This window comes from Giraffa tippelskirchi, chromosome 11 (assembly GCF_054371585.1).
Source record: "Giraffa tippelskirchi isolate mGirTip1 chromosome 11, T2T-mGirTip1v1.2.pri, whole genome shotgun sequence".
In the NCBI taxonomy this organism is placed as follows: domain Eukaryota; kingdom Metazoa; phylum Chordata; class Mammalia; order Artiodactyla; family Giraffidae; genus Giraffa; species Giraffa tippelskirchi.
The window spans coordinates 62,938,605-62,963,103 of NC_137285.1; the positions used below are offsets into that span (position 1 = coordinate 62,938,605).

At 44.5% G+C, this 24,499-nt stretch overlaps 1 protein-coding gene across 1 annotated transcript in view; it reads left to right on the forward strand.

Moving 5' to 3' along the window:
- Nucleotides 1–12,584: 12,584 nt before the first annotated feature.
- TRIM2 (tripartite motif containing 2) overlaps nucleotides 12,585–24,499 on the forward strand; it is a 179,389-nt gene continuing 167,474 nt past the window's right edge. The window contains exon 1 of the mRNA XM_081543676.1: nucleotides 12,585–12,812. The gene's annotated coding sequence lies outside the window, so the exon portion shown is untranslated. The remainder of the gene's footprint in view (nucleotides 12,813–24,499) is intronic.

The window sequence follows — 24,499 nt, forward strand, 5'->3', positions numbered from 1 at the left end:
GATTCTCGGGTGGCTGCCAGACAGAGCATGGTGTCTACTCGGCTTCACACTTTCCAGATGACAGATACAGAATTGCTGTGTATCTAAAAAATGGAATTTTCCTCAAATTCTATTTACTATGTCTTGAGGGAACTTTGGTTTTGTAAAAATGGTTTTTGGGGGGAGTGTGTAATGGCCTCAGTTCTGTCTTGCCACAGCAAAGATTTGAACCGGCAGACCAGTGTTACAGCTCAGAGCTTTCTGTGGCCAACAAAGGATAATACACCCTAGAGGCGTGCTGCTGCTAAGTCGCTTCAGTCGTGTCCGACTCTGTGCGACCCCATAGACAGCAGCCCACCAGGCTCCGCTGTCCCTGGGATTCTCCAGGCAAGAATACTGGAATGGGTTGCCATTTCCTTCTCCAGTGCATGAAAGGGAAAAGTAAAAGTGAAGTTGCTCAGTCGTGTCCGACTCTTTGCGACCCCATGGACCGTAGCCTACCAGGCTCCTCCCTCCATGGGATTTTCCAGGCAAGAGTACTGGAGTGGGGTGCCATTGCCTTCTCCGCCTAGAGGCGTGAGGGCCGGCCAAATCCAAAGGAGAGGCCCCAATCCGGCTCGGCTTCCTCCTTTTATACATTCGTCTCCTCCCTGTCTTGAGCCTGCCCAGTGCAAATCTGGCTGGCGGAGAAGGGGGCGTGTCTGTTTCACCTGAAGTTCTCACTCCAGTCCGTGGATTTTCTTTTGTCCCATTTTTGCGGGCTTTTCTCTTTCTTTGTCTTTTAGCCACCACCATTTTGGACTCCTTTTTCCTATTCTAACTACCTAACAGTTTCAACAGGAGCAAGAAGGAAGGGAAGTTTTCAAAAGAGGTGGCTTTCTTCCATTACTTTATTGAATTTTTAAGAGCTTCCCCTCCCCAGAGAGAATTCAGTGACAGATACATAGCAAGTGCTTAATATCAGAGACCCTTGAGTCTGAGTTATTAGGAAAGAGTGCCTGGGGAGTGAGGATGGAAGAAAGCTCGGTTGAGGGGGTGGGGAGGTGTGGAGGAGGGTGATGAGGGTGAGAGCAAGCCCTGAACCCAGTGCCAGGGGTGGACAAGCCTCCTCAGGGAGGAAGGTGTGGGTCCAGCCCTGGACTCCATGGACCGGCAGCATCTCCTCTGAAACAGCCCAGGGTCCAGTTCCAGCCAGAATACAGACAAAGCCTGGGGCCGGTTGCCAGGGAGAAAGCGCCGAACAATCTCATCTGCGTCAGCATCTTCCTCACCACCCTCAGAACCGCTTTGCAGGCTTTATTTCATTTCCTGCTCTGGTCGTGGGCAGCCCTAATCTGAACACGGATGCCTGCCCCAGGCCCAGGGGTTCTGGTCGGTTGGTGGCTGGCAGCTTATCTAAAAGAACAGAAGGCTTCTACGACTCAGACAGCTAAGTGCCTCTTCTTTTCAACAAAAGGATTTGGTAGCAGAAATGCTCATTTCTCTCTTATCTTCTACAGACCATGATATACCTGCTCCTCTTTCCAAGTTCTAAGGATTACCATATTGGGACCATTGTCTTGACAATGAAATGTTAAATGTGTCACAAAATATCTGAGGTTAACTGTATGAAAAAGTGTGTTACACTTACTATCTGATAAATAAAAAAATGTCTGAAAGTATACAGAATGAAAAGAATATGGTCCAATCATCTTTACTGCTGAATCTTTCTCTTATCCCTGAAAGGTTTTATCAAAACTCCTTCTATATGTTTTTACACGTTTCCTTGGTGCTGGCTCAGACTGTAAAGAGTCTGCCTACAAAGCAGGAGACGAAAGAGACATGGGTTCAATCCCTGGGTTGGGAAGATCCCCTGGATGCATGGCAACCCACTGCAGTATTCTTGCCTGGAGAATCCCCATAGACAGAGGCGCCTGGAGGGCTAAGTCCATGGGGTCACAAAGAGTCAGACACGATTGAGGTACTGACACTGTGTACTTTGATGATAAGAAAGAGCTCTGACGTTAGGTAGGGCTCTGAGCTCAAGTCTGGCTCTGCCATGCGTCCTTGCTGGGATCTGGTGGGAGCTACGGGATCGCTTTGTGCCGGACTTCCCATGAATGCTCTGAGCAGAGGGCTGCTGGGATGACTGCCTGAGACAAAGCAGGGAAGACGGCCAGCCCGGTGCCTGGTACAGGGAAACCCTCAGGAGATGTTAGCTGTGATTATCATGCTTAACCATTGCTCACTCTTTGGGAATATGTCTGTAACACAGAATCATATCTGTAGCATGTGAGTACTCTGGCCTCTTTTGAGTCAATTTCTGAATTTTACAAACAAATGAATGCTGATTTAGGAGATATGAACAGGGATCTTTCTTACACCCGACGAATTAAAGAAGGAAACCAGATGCTATAAAACAAAGGCAGCCTCTGTTTTCACCCTGAGGGTTGTTTCCTACCATGGACTGCTAGAACACAGGAAATTCTTTGCTTCTAGCATCTGCGGGAAAGTAATTTGTGCCCAGTGTCTGCCCCCACCCCCACCCCCGGTGCCCATGTTGCCAGGAGCTCAGCACACACTCTGTGCATCCACAGGCCGGGCACTGCTGAGCCTTGGTGAGTGTCATGTCTGAGATCACAGACATGGGCAACAAGGCTTTCCTAGGAGGCACAGAGCAGAACCAAGGCTAACGAACTTCTACTGTACCCGCCCCCTCAGGACCGGCCGGGCTGCAGGAGTGGGGGGGTGGGGGGTGGGGGGTGATGTGGGTTAGGGGGAGGTGGGAAGCATGTGGAGGAGGGCACCGTTAAAAGCCCAGGCTCCAGACTCCTTGGGTGTGACCATAAAATCACACGGTCTACACAGAAGTCAGTGAAGAGTTCTGATAAACGCATTGGTAATCAGCTTTTTAAAATGATGATAAAACACTCATAACGAACAATTTACCGTTTTAGCCATTTTTAGGTGTGCAGGCCCACGTACACTCACACTGTTGTGCAAGCCATCTCCAGAAAGGCACATTTTTGAGGTTGTTGAAGACAGGGAATCGAGGATGAAGTTTTATTAAACAAAACGCCGTAAATCCATGTAACGCGTGTCCGCACAACCAGGAGAAAGGAGGTCTAACAGGAATTGGAGGGAGGTCCTGCTGAGAGGGAAGCAAGCCGCCAGCTGAGCTCCAAGAAACAGACTTCTGCGGGTCCTCTGCACAGGAACTCTTCACCAGGCAGCTCCTGCTGGCTTTGTTCCGTTAGGGCTGTGGTCACTTTGGACAGAATGGAGGGAAAATGAGTTTGCTGTGGCTTCTGACACTTTGTCCTGTCCTGCGTCCCTTACCCCCTGCCTTCTTGCTCCTGACTCTAGGACGCGGTCCCCTTGGCCACTCCTCCTGCTCCAGAGTGAAGCCTGGAAGCCTCTGGTACCCACAGTCCTTCCCATTCTCACAGCACCTTCCCAGCCATCCCTGGCCACAGCCCTGGCTCTTCCCTGGGTGGCAATGGTCAAGACATCTGTTTCCCCCTCCATAAAGTGGGAATAAGGCATACCTCCCAGAGTGCAGGAGGCTGAAATACCAGACCTGGACCCAGCGCCTGGGCTAGGTGCTCCCAACATGCCCCCTCAACCCGGCTGACCCATCAGCTATGCTGTGGCAGGCTGCCATTCACATTTTTTCTTTTTCTTTCTTCCTTCTATTAAAGAATTACTGACTCAATGCATTGGGCCAATGCTATGCGCTCTTTGAACTACACAATGAGAAAAGGAACATAGAAAAAAATGGAACAAGTACACAAAGAAATACACAATAGGTGTGCAGTTGCACATTAAGCCTATAGTCTCAGCTCTGAGCGACAAATGGTGGGGAGGTGACGGGCTCCGAGCTTCCCTAGAGGGAGCTGTTTCCTTCAGTGTGAGAGGGAGACGGTAGGTGAAGAGTGTGTAGGATTTGGGCAGATGGGATGGGAGAGCAAAGTGTGGTCGTCAGAAAGCGAAGCTTACCCACCTCTGCACGGCGTTTGCTCCTCTTCTGCTATGCGTCTGGCCCTGAGAGAGGATTAGCAAGAGAGCGTGGTTCACTCACAGACAGGAGAGCGCTTCGGTGATCTCAGGCTGTGGCAGGGAAAGGCGATATGACTGACTGCATTTGGATGGAGTGTTGGAATGATCTGAACGAGGGTCGACTTGAGAAGAATCTGGAGTGCTGGATAAGAACAGGGACCGGATCTGGGCCCCAGCTCTATCACGCATGTGCCATGTGATCTCCTACTTAGCCACTCTGAACCTCAGTCTCTTCATCTGTAAAACGGAGTTGAACTTCACAGGATTATTTGAGAATCAAATGAGATGAAGTATATGACAGTGTCTGACATAGAGTCAGTGCTTGATAAATCTCAACTATAATCATTTAAGAAGCATAAGAGGGAAAACATGAGCTATTTGTTCAGTAAATGGTGATCAATAAATGTCATTTTCCTCATGTTCAAATCACTCATGAAAGTTTTAAAAGAAAGACAGCAAATCAGACCCTGAGGATCTGTTTTTGATCACAAGTACCACACATTTTTCATGCTGCTGATGTTCTTTAGAATTAGTTCACATTTTGAGGATCCAATCTTCTCAAGTGGTTCAGAAAAAGCAGTAAAATATGCCTCTTTTCCTTTGTATCTCCGGTTTTTCTCCTTGGCCTTTTCTAAGCTTTTGCTTTGAGAATTCGCACATACATTCTACACTGCATCATAGCAGAAAAGCCTTACAAAGACCAGGAAATTATTGAGTGTCAGGACACTGGGCAGCAGTCAACCTGGTATCTGCATATTTGAATTCTGAAAGTTTGAAAAACAGTTGCAAAACTTCTATGAGAGATCTACGAAAAATCTAAGCAAAATAGAACTTTTAAGAAAAGTCAAAATGATATTCTAGTTTTAATCTGAGTATCTTTAAACTAAGTGTCACATTTTAAAGCTATAAATGACAGGAAACTGAAATCAAGTTGCATTCTAAGATAAAGGGAGTTTACTGATTCAGTAGTAACTGGAAATCTAGAGAGACTGATTTCAGGTGAGGTTTGATCCAGCAGCTCAAAAGACGTCACCTAAGCCCAGGTTTCTCTCCTCCCCATTCTGCCTTCTATGGTGTTGGCATTATCCTCAGGCTCCATGAGGTGGCCCCATAGGCAGCTCCAAGGTCTCCCTTAATGGAAAATAGCTACAGCAGCTCCAAAAGTCACAGTCTCATACCATACTATCCACAGTAAAAGAGATAGTCTCTTCTCTCAGAACTGCTACAAGAAAAAGTCTTATTTTTCCCCAAAGCTTCAGCCAATATCTTCTCCTGGCTCATTGGCTCTGATTAGCTTAGAGCCAATCCAGGTAACTTGGGAGCATGAGTGTTATGCCCCCAAATCATGGTTTAAGATTATAGGGCCCACTTCTGGAATTTAGTTTCAATCCCACCCAAGTCAAGTTTTCTCTGGAAATTCAAGGATCTATTGCCAAGCTGGGGGAATAAATGCTGAGGAGCAAACAACCAGTGTGCACTATATTGCATTTTTAAGAGGGAGCACTAGATTCACACAATTTGTGGTTACAGATTTGTATACTAAAATCAAAGGCAAGGGACTTCCCTGGTGGCCCAATGGTTAAGATGCCATGCTTCCCATGCAGGAGTCATGAGTTCAATCCCTGGTTGGGGAACTAAGATCCCACATGTCCCGTGGCAAAAATAATAATAATAAATTAAAAAAATTAAAACAAGGGCAAGGGAAATGTCTCCTTCTCACCTGACTTGCCCTTTTGATAGATTACAATAACCAGGAAGGCTTTTAGTGCTTGGCAGTTTTGTACCTTGGTTCTGTGACATTTACAAATAAGTAACCAGAGGCCAAGGTCAAATGAATGGAAGGCCTAATGAGTTCCCTAAACAAAGAAATCTGTCTGCTGCCTTCCTGACCCTGCTCCCCTTTGAGGGTGCTGTTGGCTCTAGCCCAAACGGCTCTGCATTCTTTGGCTTCTGTTCACGTTAATGAGATTACCTGATCTCAAATGACATTGTCCTTTGTCTAATGCTAATAGACGTATATTTTTAATGTTTACATGAATCGTGTGTACCTTAGAAGGAAAACAGAGTTTAAGTCTTGGAGTGAAAGAGAGTGCTTAGCCTGCCATGACCAAAGAAGACTGGAAATGACAGGAAGTGGCGGGGGGGCTCACCCAGGCGGAGCAGCTCAAAGCCTCCGCCCGCAGGCAGCTGCGGCTCCCCTCTCAGCCCATGTGGTGACACTCCCAGGGCACCCTGGGATGCCAGCCCGGAGAAAAGGAGCCAGGATAAGTGGTTTCTATAACGTAATGGGGCTAAATGAATGGTTTCTAACTCCCAACTTTCAATTACAGTTTAGACATGGTTTTAGTAATAGAATTGAAGGTAACGAGAGATCAACTGGAAGAAAGATGTGGAATCAGATTTTCCAGTGTTCCAAATGGCTCAGGAAAAGGGGCTATTCATTTATTCAACAAATATTTTTGTTATCCAACAAATACTTATCCAAGGCCCGCTCTGGGCTGGTCTGGGGGTACAGTGGTGAACACAGACATGACCCAGTCCACATGGGCTTTATGGTCTAGCCCAGAAGCTGTAAGCAATAGCCAAGTGATCGTGCAATTCTACTGACAGTAAGGATTTTCAGTGAAATTGCACATTTAGGCACAGTCAAGAAAGGCTTAGATGAATTTTGTGGATTAAATGATTGGAAAAATTCTCAATATAGAACACTTTTAAATGCTGGATAAAATGTCAAAAAACCGTAATCTTTTTCATCAGTTTTGTTCAGGTATTATTTACATATAGTGAAATTCCCTGATTTTAATTGAACAATTCAATGAATATTGACAAATGTATAGAGTCACATAACCAGCACCACAACCATGATGTAGTACATTTCCATCAACCCACAAAATTCCTGTGCCCCTCTACAGTCAATTCTTTCCTCTCTCCCCAAGACCCCTGGCAACCGTTGATCCCATTACTATAGTTTTGCCTATTCTAGAACTTCATATAAATGAAGTCATATAGTATGTGGTTTCTAGTGTTTGTAAGAGGAGGTCATCCAGAGGACATGACCAATAGTTGATTCAAGAGCTGGGCAGCTGAAGGTCCCTACCCGCTCCCCTGCCCTTGGAATGTGAGCTTTACCTGCCTTCCCCATCCTAGAAGCTGCCCGAGGACGCAAACCTAGAGATAGTGACGCGCTGCTGAGCCCACTGAGACAGTATACATGACCAAACCAAGCTAAGGCCTCTCTATATAAATTGGTAAGAATCTGGCAGACAGGTGTGAAGACCTACTCATCTGTGGCTGCCCCAGAGAAGCCTTGTAAGTTTCCTTGATGGGTAAGCCTGCCACCTACCAGTCTGCAGTGGTCCGCCTCTTTCTTCAGTCTGTCCCTGCCCCCTGTGCCTAGGAGCCAGTTTCAGATTTCAGAATAAAGCAGATCAACAGTATTTGAATCCTTCCTCCTAGAGTCGCGCTCTGGAGATTTCTCCATGCTGTTGTGCATGTCAGCAGTCTGCTCCTCTCTACTCATGAGCAAGCAGTGTTCTGCCGAATGGATATACCACAAACTGTTTGATTAATTTAACTGCTGATTGATATTTGAGTTCTTTCTAGTTGTTGGCTGTTATGAATAAGTGAATATAAATATTCACCTCTAAGTCTTTGAGTAGACATATCTTTTCACTGTTCTTGGGTAAATATTTAGGAATGGAATGGTTGCTCATATGGCATCATAAGCAGAATTCTAAGGAAGACTCTCAGTGACCTCATCCTTGCTTAATTCCCTCCCATTTAAGTGTCAGTGAAACCTGTGAATATGATGAGCTATTGCCTTCATGATTATGTTTTCTTACATGGCAAAGGGAGATTATCCAGGTGGGTCTAATCTAATCATGTGAACCTTCTAACAACTTTTGGACAAAAATGAAAATCAGAGAGATGTAAGCACGGGAGAGTGTCAATGTGTCCTCACTGACTTGGAGATAGAAGGAATACGGACAGCCTCAAGGAGCCAAGAGAAGCCGTCAGCTGACAGACAACAGAGAAGTGGAGACCTCTGTCCGGCAACCACAAGGAACTGCACTGTGCCAACACCTCTCTGAGCTTGCAAGCAGATTTCATCCTAGAACCACCAGAAGAGGACCCATACTGGCTAATAACGGACTTCAGTCTCGTGATACCATGAGCACACAATCCAACCATACCGTCCCAGACTTCAGATCTTTACAACTAATGAGCTAATAAATGTAGTTTTAAGGCCCTAGATTTGTGGCTTTGTTACAGCAATAAAAATCTAGTACATACAGTGTGTCATGTTTGACTTCTTAAGAAACCGTTAAATTGATTCCCAAAGTGGCCACACCATTTTATGCGCCCCCCAGCAACGTCTGAGAGCTCCGGTAGCCCCACATTCTTGACAATACTTGATATTGTCAGTCTTTCAGCTATTCTTGTGTAGTGCTATTTCATTGTAGTATTTCAAAATTTGCATTTCCCTGAAGACTAATGATGTTCACATCTTCTCATGTTCTTACTTGCTATCTATATATCTTTTTCAGTGAGATGTCTGTCTAAATTTTTTCCTCATTTTAAAAAACTGAAAAAAATTTGTCTTACTCTTTCAAAGTACTACAGTACTTCGAGTACTTGTTGTACTTTGGTGGTAAAGTGAAAGGAAGAGAAGGCAGAACTATGAAAACGCTTGATTGTCAAGGGGAAAGTGAAGGGAAAGCAGGCCTCCACTGAGAGAGAAGGAGAGAGGGTGTCTGTCAACCTCAGAGTCTCAGTTTGAATGACCACATCCAGGAGGTAGGAGATAAAAAGCATTGGGCTTAAGCAGGGTGGGAGGCCAGAATTCCTGAAAGATAACACAATGGTAATACAACTTACCTGCTTAAGGAGACGTTACCTACCTCAGCCTTGGCACTGGAAGAAAACTCTGCCCAAAGTACTTCTAATCTTAGGCTTCTACTCAAAAGTGTTTGAGCCTGAAATTTACATCTCCTACATAAAATTTATTTTGAAGTTGTCCCAAGTTGAAAGTGCGCCTACCTCCCCAACCCACCTACCTCCCACCCACCCAGCCCACCTACCACAGGACTCAAAGGGACCCCACCGATAAAGTTCCAAAGCATATGAATTCACAAGAAATAAAAATCACTACTAAATAAGGAAATTAGAGTCATAAGAGATAATAAAGCGCTGTGTCAAACCTATAAAGACTAGCAATTCTGGATGATTGGGCATAGAATATTAAATAAGTGTGTTTAATATTTTTAAATATTAGATAAGATAATGAAATAAAAGCATAACAAAAAATGAAACATTCCAAATTGACAGATAACATATTAATAGAAAAAAGTAAAAATTACATGACTGTTGATTCCTCAATAGCAACAGTGAAGCCAGGAGACAGTGGAATATCTTCAAAGTGCTGATTGAAAATAGCCATGAACCTAAAATTATATGTCAAATGAAACCATATTTCAAGGACAAAATCAAAAGAAAGACATTACCAAGCCAAGCTGGGAGATTTCAGTAACAAAACCCCTCACTATAAATGTTCTTAGGGATGTACTTTAAGAGAAAGAAGAATGATCCCAGAAGGAAGTTCTGAGAGGCAGAAAGAAATGATAAGAATATAGGTAAAGACTATGGGAAAAATATGGGGCTTCCCTGATAACTGAGTTGGTAAAGAATCTGCCTTCAATGCAAGAGACTCCAGTTTGATTCCTGGGTTGGGAAGATCCCTTGGCAAAGGGAAAGGCTACCCACTCCAGTATTCTGACCTGGAGAATTCCATGGACTGTATAGTCCATGGGGTTGCAAAGAGTCAGACATGACTGAGCAACTTTCACTTTTCATGAACAAATATATGAACAATATGGCACATATGAAATAGCTGTCTAATTGAAGTGTCAAAAATATCCAATATAGAATTAAAATCATGGGGAAAAAAATAACCTAAAAATCGGAATTCATGTGTTTGCTGTAATGGACTTACTCTTCTTCATGCCAGGCCCTGTGCTAGGTATTCTTCAAGTCTTACATCACTTACTCCTCCCAACCACCTTACGAGGAAGGTGGTATTATTAGCCTGTTTTTCAAATGAGAAACCACACACAGCCAGGAAGTATCAGCTGGGACTTAAGCCAAGTCTATTTGATTCTGGGCCTCTTCTCTCAAGCAGTCTACCACATTGCTTTCACTGGTAATATTTGTTGTGAAAATATAGGCAACTGTAAAAAAAATAGACGCATGTGACATAGGCAAGTGTAAAGCCAAGAATTCCCCTGCATCATCACTGTCATGTGTACAAAAGCACACATGCATAACTTTGAAAAAAATTGAGGTCATAACTATCTACTGTTTTGCGTTACAGTTAATATTACTAAGTAATATAATATTTTAAATATAATCATCTTGCTTTTTATTTTTGGAGCAAATTTTTAAATGGTTCACTGTCTAGCGCTTTTTTAACCTCTTTATTGTTCAGTTGCTTATTTGTGTCTGACTCTTTAAGACCCCATGGACTGCAGCACGCCAGACTTCCCTTTCCTTCACCATCTCCCAGAGTTTGTTCAGACTCCTGTCCATTGAATTGATGATGTCATCAACTATCTCATCCTTTGTCACCTGCTTCTCTACCTGCCCTCAATCTTTCCCAGCATCAGGGTTTTTTCCAGTCAGTCAGCTCTTCACATCAGGTGGAGCTTCAGCTTTGGAATCAGGCCTTCCAATGAATATTCAGGGTTGATTTCCTTTAGGATTGACTGGTTTGATCTCCTTGCAGTCCAAGGGACTCTCAAGAGTCGTCTCCAGCACCACAATTTGAAGGTATCAATTTTCCAGTGCTCAGCCTTCTTTATGGTGCAACTCTCACATCCGAACATGACTACTGGAAAAACCATCGCTTTGACTAGGTGGAAAAACCATCGCTTTGACCTATGTCAGCAAAGTGATGTCTATGCTTTTTAATACACTTTCTGGGTTTGTGATAGCTTTTCTTCCAAGGAGCAAGTGTCTTTTAATTTCACAGCTACAGTGATTTTGGAGCCCTAGAAAATAAAGTCTGTTACTATTTCCATTTTTTCCTCATTTTTGCCATGAAGTGATGGATCTGGATGCTATGATCTTAGCTTTTGAATTTGAGTGTTAAACCAGCTTTTTCACTCTCCTTTTTCACCCTCATCAAGAGGCTCCTTAGTTCCTCTTCACTTTCTGCCATTAGAGTGATATCAGCTGAATATCTGAGGTTGTTGCTATTTCTCCTGGAAATCTTGGTTACAGTTTGTGATTTATCCACCCTGAATTTCCCATGACATACTCTACATATAAGTTAAATAAGCAGGGTGACAATATAATGACTTGACATACTACTTTTTAACATCTTTATCCCTATTCTTCTGTATTCTACAGTATTCACTGTTAATTTTTGTTAGATGTGAAGATAATCTGCTTGATACTTTTATTTTCTCAGACTTGAAATGTAGTAAGAAAGAGAAGTGGATGTCTATTCTATTGCTGACTATACATTTTTTGTTTTAGAGATCTTTTGCAAATAAACATTGCAGTCACATGATTCCAAAAGTATGTGCTTCAGAGCCGATTTGGGATACAAAATGTGGATTTTCAAAACATGTAAATTAAATAGTTATTCTTGATGAAAGTCTTTGCTTTATGACAAAAATGACTTGTACATTTTCTTTCACATATACTGTTTTCTTAGAGTATAGAAATATCACTTCCTTTATGAAAATCAGGTTCATGTGGAACTTTTAATAGAAACACATTTATGTCTTTTAAAGAGTTGTGTTTGTGTGTACACACACATATACATACAAATATATATTTCAGTCTTAACCCAGAGATTGATTAATATCATTATATTATTTACAATGTATGTAGTAAATCTCATCAATTCAAATATACCATTGATTCCAAACTTAGATTTGAAAAATACAAGTTAGAGTAAGGAGAAACCAATATGGGGTATGTATGTTTGCTTCTGCAATCCTATAACGCCTTGCACAAAGCACATCAACTTGTTTCACTTTACTTTTGAATACCTACTTACGGTTTGACGAGTATAAAATGCCCATACACAAAAGTAACAAGATGGAGTACTAACTCTGAAGGAACCTTTGAACAAATATGGATACTCTCATCCACACTTCTCCTTTTCCCCACCCAAACCATCACCTGAAATAGTTTAATTTTGTAACCGTGTGTTTATCGTAACCTACTAGTCACAGAGGCCATCTGCAGTCAATTATTATTCTCAAAAGTTCTCCCCTTGGGGTCACACATCTCTGTGGGCCTCTCCTCCCTTCTACCCGGAGCTCAGTCTGTGCAAAATAACTTTTACATAGTATCTTAGGCAGAATAAAGAAAAGTAAACACGCTGAAGAGAATGATAGACCTGGTTCTAAAACCAAGTAGGGACTCGCTTAGCGGGGGTGCCGGGGGCAGCTCAGCGGCCCGCGGAGTCTGCGTTGTGCATTAACCCCACCCCCACGCAGCCCGCGGCCCCGCCTCCGCTCCCAAACAGCACTCTGCGCTCCTGGCTCTGCCCTCCCGCCTCAGAGCATCTCTTTGAATCTTTGATTTAAAGCCGGCGTCCATTGCCACCCTCGGACCGCCTCCTGCTAGGTCGCAGTTGTCCGGGTAACAGCGTGTCTGAAGGGAGGACTGGCTCTCCGGAGTTTCCACGGAAACCTCTCCCGGCAGAAGCAGGTGCAGCGGGTGCAGCCGGGCGCTGGAAGGAGCCCTCGGGGCCGGGCGCGGAGGACCGCCCCTTGCACCTGGTATGGGTTATAGGTACCATATTTTATTAGCACTACCTTCGGTGGGCTATTTCACTTGCAGAACAGAACCACTGATTCCTTCCGTCTCGATACAAACCCAGTCGCTCCCGAGGCGCTGCCCGCGCTTTAGGGATGGTCCCAATCGAGGAGGATCTGCGAAGGAGCCCTCCCCTCCCCAAACAGTGAGGTTCTACTGGCCAGTGTCCTCTCGAGAGGCTGGAGCGTTCGTGTGCGCGACAGAACGTGAGAGAAACCCAGGTTGATGAGCTTCCTGCCCTTTGCACAGTGCCAGGATATTCTACCAGTGCCCAGAAAATCAAGTATTAATAGGTTTGAGGTTTGCTGTGTTCCTCTAAGTAAATCCCCTTTACATTTGTGACTCAGGTTAGGTTAATCGGAAAGGCACTCGCCCCTTGCTTTGTTTTACAAGTATCGTTGGGAAGAGTATCAGATCTCTGCTCAGAGCGATCAGGAAAGAACTGAGGTTTCTGGACAGTTCCTAGGTCAAGGCTGGCGTTTGACCCTTCTCCTGGTCCGTGCCTGCGCAGTCAGTCCGGCTGTGGCATCACCCGAGATGAGGCAGGGTGAAACCCGCGGGCGAACGTGCGCCTCTCGGTCCCCGGCCCGTCATCTTTGTGTCTGTCGGGGCGGGAGGGGAGGGGCTGTCTGACACAGTTATTAAACCTGGCAGCTGCGTCGGCGGCACCGAGGCGCGTTTTGAGTGAGCTTGCAGAAAATGAGGGGCTTTCAGCCGGGCGCCAGCTTGTCACTTCTCGCTGCCTGAAAGGCGGGTCTCAGAGCGCTTTCTCTGGCTTCTATCAGCAGTGGCCACTGAGAGTGCGCGCACTTCGCGAAAACAGTGGGAAACGTGAGTATCTGTGGCTCCGCGCCGCTGGCGGGCGGCTCGGCTCCCAAGGCTTCCAGCCGGGTGGCGGGGACACCGAGGCAGCGGAGGAGAGGCCGGCGCGCGGGGGACCGGGCTGTGGGAGGGCCTCGCGCCGCGCGCCGCCACGCCCGGTCTGTAGGTGGTGCGCGCCGGCGCGACGAGGAGGCGACAGCCCGGGCGGCTGCGAGAGGAGGCTGGAGCGCCCGCGGTCTTGCACACGCTCTGGGCCTGTGGTTTGGAGCCAGATGCACAAAGACGTTGGGCCTAGGCAGCCGGTGTAGACAGTCCTGTTCTGCCCCAGTACCTCCGGTCCTTTTTGAGAGAGAGGAGAAGCTGCATTTTACGGTTGGCTGGAAAAAAATGAGATGAGGCCAGTGTTTCCCCGCCCCGGAGGACCTTTGCGCGCTGGCGGTGAGCATCTCGGCCAGTCCCATGGGGACCCCGGTGTGGCAGCGCCGCCGGGAGCTTCGCGCGCCTCCAGAGGTCGGTGCGTCCGGATGCCTTGGGGATTTCAGAGCCTCTTGGGGCTCGGGCCCGAATCCCTGAGCTCACTCCCTCCCTCCCTTTCCCTCCTCGTACACTGTGTTCTAACAGGGCTGACATTTTACGAAGACCCTAGTAAGGCGAAGAGATCTTAGTTTCGTCTTTTCTTCCCGAAGTTATGACTGTGAAGAGGTGCGGTGTTTTTCCTTACTATTGATTGCTAGAGGGAATCTTGAAGTTCAGCATCGGATTTACATATATATAGGGCTTCCCTGATAGCTCAGTTGGTAAAGAATCCGCCTGCAATGCAGGAGATCCTGGTTTGATTCCTGGGTCAGGAAGATCCTCTGGAGAAGGGATAGGGTACCAACTCCAGTATTCTGGCCTAGAGAATTCCACGGACTGTATAGTCCATGGGGTCGCAAAGAGTTGGACAGGACTAAATGACTTTCACTTCACTTTCACTTCCCTGGTGGCTCAGAGAGTAAAAGTGTCTGCCTACAATGCTGGAGGACCTGGGTTTGATCCCTGGGTTGGGAAGATTCCCTGGAGAAGGAAATGGCAACCCACTCCAGTACTCTTGCCTGGAAAATCCCATGGACAGAGGAGCCTGGTAGGCTACAGTCCATGGGGTTGCAAAGAGTCAGACATGACTGAGAAATATATATATTTCTGGACAAGATTTCGCATATTACAGAATTGGCATCATACCAGCATCTCTCCATGGTCTGTGTATTTCTTTAAAAACCTTGGCTTTCCTCTTGGGGTTCCAAGGAGTGTCTAACAGGGTCAGTTGACACCAGAATATCATGTTTACTATTTCGTGTGCATTTCCATGTCGACCTGGCTCAGGCAGGAATGTGTGATACTGAGAGGTAGTATCTCAAGCCTCACTCTTGCCACCTCTGTGCCTGGACTTCTAGCTGTGTTGTCTGGCCATCTGTGTCAGCAGCTGATGGCCACGGAAGGGGTCACCTTCCCCAGGGGCTGCCCAGGGCCAGGACTCCTCGAAGGTTAGGTGTGTGGGCAGTCAGCTGTGGGCAAACAGCTAAAAGTTTCCAGGCCTCAGTTTCCTAATCTACAAAGTGGGCATGACAAAGTAACACAGAGATGCACTAAGGTTTGTGCTGGTCTTCAGATCTCACCCCACTAAACAATTTTCTGTTATAACTTGATAGTTGAGATTATCTTAATGAAAACAAAAAGAAAAGAAAGGAAAAGCCTACAAAATGGAAAAACTTGTAAATAGCCCTAAGAAAAGCAGTTATCAAGTTAGCTTTCTGCTGCTGCTGCTGCTAAGTCGCTTCAGTTGTGTCCGACTCTGTGCGACCCCATAGATGGCAGCCCACCAGGCTCCGCCATCCCTGGGATTCTCTAGGCAAGAATACTGGAGTGGGTTGCCATTTCCTTCTCCAGTGCATGAATGGGAAAAGTGAAAGTGAAGTTGCTCAGTTGTGTCTGACTCTTAGCGACCCCATGGACTACAGCCTACCAGGCTCCTCCGTCCACGGGATTTTCCAGGCAAGAGTACTGGAATGGGGTGCCACTGCCTTCTCCGGTACTTCCTAAAAACAAACTAGCCTGTTGGTTGTAAATTACTTGATTTATAAGTAAAGAAGTAAAACTGTCATAGACAGGCATATGAGCCCTTTATTTTTAGAATTTCTTTTTGGCCAAATGGTGGGGCTTGAAGGACCTCAGTTTGCCAACCAGGATTGATCCTGGGCCATAGCAGTGAAAGCCCAAAGTGCTAACCAGGGAGCCCAAGGCCACCAGGGAGCTACTCCCCATACGCCTTCTTTAATTTTACAGGATCAGGTTGTAATCCTGAAGAACGTGTGACATCTAACAGGACAATAAGGCCTGCTTTTCTTTGCACCCAAACTTGGTTTTCCATCCTGCGGTATGGTTTCTCAGGCTTCTGCAAATGAGTTTCTTGTTAACAAAAACCGGATGACAATGAAGTTTTTTTTTAAAAAAAGAAATTAATGTGATTCTGAGATGTTAATTGTGATAGAACTGGAAATAAATACTCCTACTGAATTCTACTTTAGTAAAATAATGCTTTAGGTGTTGTTTCTAATTTTGTCCATTGTACTTTAAAAAGAATGTGGAGAAATTGGAGGAGGAGTTCAGGATGGAGCAACCAAAATAACTTAATGAAGCAGACAAGGGAGAAGCTTAAAAATTTTTTTTTTTAATCCTGAGGCTGGGTGAGGTTCTGAAAAGAATGGAGTAAGAGAAAACCAGGTTTTGACAGAACAGAATGAACTTCTCAGATGGTGAAAGATTAAAATGAGGAGGTTCTCAAAGAGAATAATTTCCCGAGTGCCTTTCATGGTCTAGCCCCAGCACTCCCTAAACCTGGCTGCCTGTTTGAGTCACGCGGGGACTTTAAAACTATTCTAAGGCCCGGGTCCCTCCCCAGGCTGAGACTCTGACTTGACTGGTCTGAACATGAGTGTGGATGTTTTGTCAGACCTCCTGAGGTGAAACGTTAGGTAGGAGACCCTTGGTCATGCCTAAGAGGGCAGAGTCCACTTCTGCAGGAGCAGCTGGGAGCTGATGCAGCCACAGGAGGGAAGACAGCTTTGATCCACACAGGGCTGTCTGCCAGCTTCCCCAGATCCTGTTTCATCAAGAGTTTCTGGAAATCCAGTTATTTACTTATAAATATGGAATCTTCACATCTTTAAGGGTTGCAACTAATTAAGAGTAAAACATTTAAAAGTGTGTTGTGCTTGCCAAACAAAACACATCTGCTGAAACTGGTCCCAAGGCCAGATTAGGCAACCTCAGCCGCAGACATCTGCCTTCTCTTCAGGGAGGAGCCGGGCTGGACTAGGGGCTGTTCTGGGGCCTCTTCTAGTTTGAGTTCTGTTGTTTTGCTTTGTTTTGTTACTGTAGTAAATTTATTTATTCTTTTAAAATTATTTTTAATTGAAATACAATTGTGTTACAGTGTTGTGTTAGTTTCAGGTGTATAGCAAAATAATTCAGCTTTGTGTGTGTTTGAGTGTGTGTATCTATTTCAGATTCTTTTCCCTAATAGATTATTACAAGATATTGAGTATAGTTCCCTGTGGTATACAATAGGGCCTTGCTGGTTATCTGACTCTTTGCGACCGTATGGACTATACAGTCCATAGAATTCTCCAGGCCAGAATACTAGAGTGGGTAGCCTTTCCCTTCTCCAGGGGATCTTCCCAACCCAGGGATAGAAACCAGGTCTCCCGAATTGGGAGCGGATTCTTTACCAGCTGAGCCACAAGAGAAGCCCAAGAATACTGGAGTGGGTAGCCTATCCCTTCTCCAGGGGATCTCCCCAACCCAGGAATCAAACCAGGGTCTCCCGCATTGCAGGTGGATTCTTCACCAACTGAGCTATCAGGGAAATCCCATTTTATATATGGTAGTGTGTATATGCTAATCCCCAACTCCTAATTTATCCCTCCTCCCCTTTCCCCTTGGTAACCCTAAGTTTGTTTTCTATGTCTGTGGATATATTTCTGTTTTGTATATAAGTTCATTTGTATCATTATTTTAGATTGCACATATAAATGATATCATATGATATTTATCTTTGTCTGACTTACTTCTGTAGTATGATAATCTCTAAGTCCATCCATGTTTCAACACATGGTATTAATTCATTCTTTTCTATGGCTAAGTGATATTTTGCTGTATTAATATATATGTACCACATCTTCTTCATCCATTCATCTGTTGATGGATACTTAGGTTGCCTTCATGTCTTGGCTATATGAGCATTGGGGTGCGTGTATGTTTTTGTATTATTGTTTTCTCCAGATATATGCCCAGGAATGGGATTGCTGGGTCATAGGACAGCTCGATTTTTAGTTTCTTAAGGAACTTCCCTGCTCTTCTCCGTAGTGACTGCATCCATTTTCCTTCCCACCAACAGTGTAGGAGGGTTTTTCTTCACACCCTCTCCAGCATTTATTATCTGTATACTTTGATAGATCTCTCTAGATTATTTGAATGAAGAAAGGTCCTCTAGTTCCCTAAGCTTCCCCTGGATCTAAGTTAAGGGAGCTGGCTCTGGAGATTGGGATGGTGATCATGGGCTCCTGTGGTAAGAGGTCGCCAGCGTCCTCTCTGCCCAACATCTCCCACTCAGGGTTTCTGGCTCTCTCTGCTGATTATGAAGGTAAGGTGAATGACGACTGGGAGGCTGGCTCCCTTCTATGGGAGGCCTGGCAACTGTCCTGAAGCTGCCTTTTGGCATCACTTGGGTTAGAGGGGCATGGTCCATGCATATAAGCAGCTCTGATGCTGAAACATAATTTTCAAAAGTTCCCAGTTCATACATCTTTTGAGTTTCCCTCTTACCTTCCCTAAGCTGCACAAACAACAGAAAAGGGTGTGTCTCCATGAGCAAAGGGGAGGCACTCGGCACCACTTTCCACAGATGAGAACTTAGCCAGAGGTAGAGAAATTCAGAAGGCCTGAAAGTGTGGCTTGGCTGGATGCTCCCTGCCTCTTCTCTCTGGATCAGGACTGCTGTTATTTTGTGTGAATGCAGGGGCAGGTGGAGGAACAGGAAGGCAGGACACCTGCCCTCTCTGGCTGCCCGCCCCCTCCCTGCCCCGTAGCGCTGAGACCAGAGTGGTACCTCCCTTCCCAGAAATGAGGCAGCCTTCCAGGCTAACACAGAGACCTGGGTGTGCACAGTGGCGGGGATTCAGCACAGAGGAGATGACCACTTAGCCCAGGGCAATGAGCAGATGCCAGCTTTGTTCAAAACCACTTTGTTAAGCCAGGTGGCACTGTACATAAATGGAAAAGCTTTCTTTAACAGCTGCCATTTTCACTCCCCATAGGCTCTGTAGAACAGGCAAAACCAGAGTAATTGAACAGATGCGTGGCTCCACTTTGTAGGCTGTGAAAAACCTCCCAAAGCCATGAGCATGCTGTCTGCAGTCCTTCTGCCAGCTTCTCAGTTCTCCAGTCAAAGAAACAACACCTGAGGCTTCCACAGTGGTCCAATGGTTAAGACTCCAAGCTTCTAATGCAGGGGGCCTGGGTTCCATCCCTGGTCGGGTAACTAAGATCCCACATGCTACGTGGCACAGCCAAAACGTATGTCTTTTAAAGCAGCACCCATGATCAAGGAAGGATTTCACTGTCAAGGAAAAAGGAAAGAGAGATTTGAAGTTAAAATGTAGAAACGGCCCAGAGAAAGGGGAAGGAGATAGAATCCAGGTGCTTCAGGAAATGTGTTTCTTAGAGGGACAGAAGCTACATCAACTCTAATATCAAGCCGCCAAGGCCTTAGGCTGCGGCAGAGATGCTCTGCCCTGGTATCATCTGCTTGTGCTCATTCACGCTCAAGGGGATCTTCCCGATCCAGGGATCAAACCCACGTCTCTTGCATTGGCAGGCAGCTTCTTTACTACTGAGCCACCTGGGAAGCCCCTAATGACTGCATGAAGAAAAAGTGGTTGATTCTCTTGGAATCCCATATGAACACATTCCCCCCTGTCAGTCTCTGCCACTAGCCGGGGACCAGCTACAGAAGCCTGGGATGTAAGGCGGGGTGATGTGAGGTTCCTCTGAGGGTCTGACTCACCTCACACCACCATGCATCCCAGAACTGTGGTTCAGCGATTGGCCGTAGGTAAGCCTGCTCCCACTCAGGTTCCTTTTAGTCCTGGGACCTACCTGCAACGTGTACTTTGGAATCAGCCTTCCTTTATGTCTGTCCTCCTTCCAGCCGTAGCCCAGGCTGACTGTAAAATAATCCAGTTGCCTGCCCTCCAGCGGCAGGAACAACAAGTCCCGTCCATTTCTGGCTTGATGATAATGACAGGTTGCCTATGGGGCAGCCTGGCCCGTGCGCGCTGTTGACCAGGGTGATGCAAGCAGCTTGTATTTTCCCTTCAGGTGGTTTATTCCCATTCTAGAAACTTCCTGATGGCTCTATTTAGTAAATTCGCTCTTAACAGAAGATCTCTAAGTGTGTCCAGGGACAGAGGGTCCCTGGTGTGTCCATTCCACATTTTTGAACTTCTTCAGGATGATGGTAGAAAAATTGATTCAGGGGAAATTTGATACTGTTGGCTAAAATGCAGCTGTATATTCATGACTATTCAATTCATCTGTCTTGCGTGATCAAATATTCTTGTTATATGAGATTAATGATAATATTAGTACTAAGTTCAGCTATACAATGATATAAACTATAAGGGGTTTTAAAAAGAGCAGTTCCACTGGAAAATTTAAAGTACAGTATTCTCATATCATAAAGTAAATTATCCTAATGTATAGTTATATGTGGGTCTTCCCTAGTGCTCAGATGGTAAAGAATCCGCCTGCAATGCGGGAGATCAGGATTTTATCCCTGGGTTGGGAAGATCCCCTGGAGGAGGGAATGGCTACCCACTCCAGTATTCTTGCCTGGAGAATTCCATGGACAGAGGAGCCTGGCGGGCTACAATCCATGGGGTCACAAAGAGTTGGACACAACTGAGGGACTAACACTTTCACTTTTACTGTAGTTATATATAGTAGGTGACCAAAGATGCAGAAAATTTTATTTTTATTTTTTAAATGTTATTGACATATAATTGATGTACAGTGTTGTGTTAATCTCTGCTATACAGCAAAGCGATTCAGTTACACACACATACATATATATATATATATATATATATTCTTTTTCATACTTGTTTCCGTTATGGTTTATCACAGGATATTGAATGTATTTCCCTTGCTGTACAGTAGCATCTTGCTGTTTATCCGTCTTACGTATACTAGTTTACATCTGTTATCCTTCCCTCCCCAACCCCTTGGCAACTACAGGTCTGATCTCTGTCTGTTTCTATTTTATAGAACCTTGAACACAAGGTTCACTTGTGTCCTAGTTTAGATTCCACATATAAATGATATCATATGGTATTTGTCTTTCTCTTTCTCATTTACTTCACTTGGTATGATAATCTCTAAGTGTTGCCAAAATGCAGAAAATTTTAAATTAAATCTATGAAATGGTTGCCCTGTTTCTTCCACTAAGTATGAAAAAAGAAGGAAACATATGATAACTTTAAAAACTAGCTCTTTCCTTCTTTTTCAGAAGGAAGATTCACACACACGCAAACAGATAAACAGTATAATGAAGCAAGTGTTAGGGGAAGTGCTAGACTGACTCAGCAAATGTGGAAACAAGTGACAGAGACAGTTCGTTCTGTGCCAAGGCTAGAAAGGGGGACGCTGATGTTCGTGGTTATAATCGTGGCCTCTGTGCTGCTCCAGGGCTTTGAAGAATGGTCTAGAACTGGAAAGGTAAGCAGAGAAGGTGGAGATATTTTCCATGTAAAGGCAGACAGCTTAAGCAATGGCTCAAAAGTCATGGATTTGGCAGCTTCTTTAAAAAATTGACATATGGTTGCACGTACAATACTGTGTAGGTTACAGGTGTAGGGTATAGAGATTCAAAGGTTTTAAAGGTTGTATTCCATTTATAATTATTATAAAACATTGGCTATATTCCCCATGTTGTACAGCATCTCCTTTTTAAAAATCATTTCTGTTTAGGGCTGTGCTGCAGCATGCAGGATCTTAGTTCCCCAACCGGGGGTTGAACCCATACGCCCTGTAGTGGAAGCACAGAGGATTACCCAATGGGCCACCAGGGAAGTCCCTGCAATGTATCCTTGTAGCTTATTTTATGCCTAATAGTTTGTATCTCTTATTCCCCCACCTTTTTTGTCCCTCCCTTTTTCCTTCTTCCCACTGGTAACCACTGGTTTGTTCTCTATTTCTGTGTTTCCTTTTTGTTATATTCACTCACTTGTTGTACTTTTTAGATTCCAAATATAAATGGTATCATACACTATTTGTCTTTCCCTGACTTATTCACTCAGCATAATGTCCTCCAAGTCCATCCATGTTGCTGCAAGTGGCAAGATTTCATTCTTTTTCATGGCAGAGCAATATTCTGTTGTGTATATATAGACACATTAACATGTATATCTGTATATACCATGTCTTATTTATACATTCATCTGTTGGTGGACACTAAGGTTGCTGCTGTATCTTGACTACTGTAGATAGTGTGCCTATGTGGGATGCCTGTGTCTTTTTGAGCTAATGTTTTTGGTTTTTTCTGGCTATATACCCAGGAGTGGAATTGCTGGGTCATATGTTAATTCTGTTTTTAGGTTTTTGAGAAACCTCTGTACTATTTTTCCATAGTGGTTACACCAATTTATGTGCCCACTAACAGTGTATGAGGGTTACCTTTTCTCCACACCTTAACCCAAACTGGCTGTGTTCCTTTTCTTTTTTTAAAGGTAAATAGCTCATAATTATTGGAAGGAGTTTTTTCTTTCTCTTTCTTGTTTCTTTTCTTTCTCTCTTTCTTTTTTTGTGGGGGTGGGGATGATGGCCATTCTGACAGTTGTGAGGTGATAGTTCATACTTTTGATTTGCATTTCCCTGATGGTTGGCGATGTTGAGCGTCTTTTCACTTTGGCAGTTCATTTTGGATGGTTAATGGAGAGAAAGAAAACAGGCCTTCTCTCTGGAGGCAGATAATCAGGATTTGTATCCCAAAGATGTGCGACCTTGAACAATTTGCATAACCCTCCATCTCAGTTTCCTCATCTAGGAATGGGGACAACTACTGCAGTATTTAAGGAATGCTGCTGCTGCTAAGTCACTTCAGTCGTGTCCGACTCTGTGTGACCCCATAGACGGCAGCCCACCAGGCTCCGCCGTCCCTGGGATTCTCCAGGCAAGAACACTGGAGTGGGTTGCCATGTCCTTCTCCAATGCGTGAAAGGGAAAAGTGAAAGTGAAGTTGCTCAGTCGTGTCCAACTCTTTGCGACCCCATGGACTGTAGCCTACCAGGCTGCTCTGTCCATGGGATCTTCCAGGCAAGAGTACTGGAGTGGGGTGCCATTGCCTTCTCCTATAAATTGATATAAATGGTCCAGCATGGTTCATAGCACCTAGATAATTAACCTTTAGTGATTATTGTCAACAAGAAAGACATAAGACGAGACTCTACCCAACTTCAATATCAGAATGAAGACTTTGAACTTGTTCCCAAAACAATATGGCACCACTGTAGAATCTTTTAGGAAAAAGAAGCTTCCTTGTACCACTTATACAAAAAGCTCACTAGATTTTTACAAATTCATATATGACCATTTGAACCTTTACTTGGATTTGCTTTCCCTTCCTTTTTGTGTTTGTGATTCAAAGTTAAAATACTTGAACAAATTAACCAGAAGGTAAATAACTCCTCTAAATCTTTGAGAAACTCTGATCCATGATGATTTGTCAGCAACCTGCGTGCTCCATGGCGAGCCTCGTGTTGGCCTCCAGCCTTCCTGGAGAACTAACAGTAGCTCTCAGTTTAATGATGTGATAAACTCTGTCAATTACTTCTTTGACAGGTGAGCCTTGTGAAAATTCAATATTCAAAAAGTTTTAGTAAATATATAGGATCGCCTAATTTCAACGAGTATACTATTCTTCTTGGACATTTTCCCAGTTCCCTTCATTTTTAGCTCTTTTAAGTAAAAGTTATTATAACTCTACTATGCTTTTGGTTTGGCAATGAGCATATGTTTCCATTGTTCTATCTCTATTTTACAACTTTCCAGAATTGTTTGGTGCAATTTTTAGAATATGAGTCACTTGCTATCTTCACACTGTGGTTTTTGAAAGTGTTTTTGTAACCCTTCTGAGTGGAATGTTTCTCTGAAATTTTGCTCCCTGTCCCTCCCCTCCTTCCTTTCCCTAATTCCTTTGAGTTTGTGTTTGTTAAACATAATCTTGAAGTGGAGTAAACTGTGTTATCTGACTCTCCCTGATCACCGAGGTCCTAGGAATAAGCCTTTCTGAGATAATCCAGGGGGGAAAAAAAGCCACTGATGTCATTAGCTTCCCCAAAGGAAAATAAATCAGTCTTGTGAGGTAATATCGGGATTTCTAGAAGACAATTATATTCCAGGCTTTGTTTTTAAAGGGGGGGGGGCCAGCTCTCTGCCTAACAAACAGTAAAGGCATCCATTTTCTTTTCTTTCATTCGAGTTTATGTTTCCCCAGGAGGGAGAGAGAGAACAGGCACCATCTTCTTGCCAATGTGAATTAACTCTTCATTGATCAGATTCTTTGGACATCCACCTCCCACCCATTAGTTTTCTGAGTACGGAAGATTTTGTTGTACTTGGAACTAACACAGGTCTTTTGTTCAAAAAGCTCAACACAAAATTTTGAAATGAGAACTGTAATCCTACACTTTGCAAGCTGATTTTTATAACCACTCCCTACTGCTTTTACAAG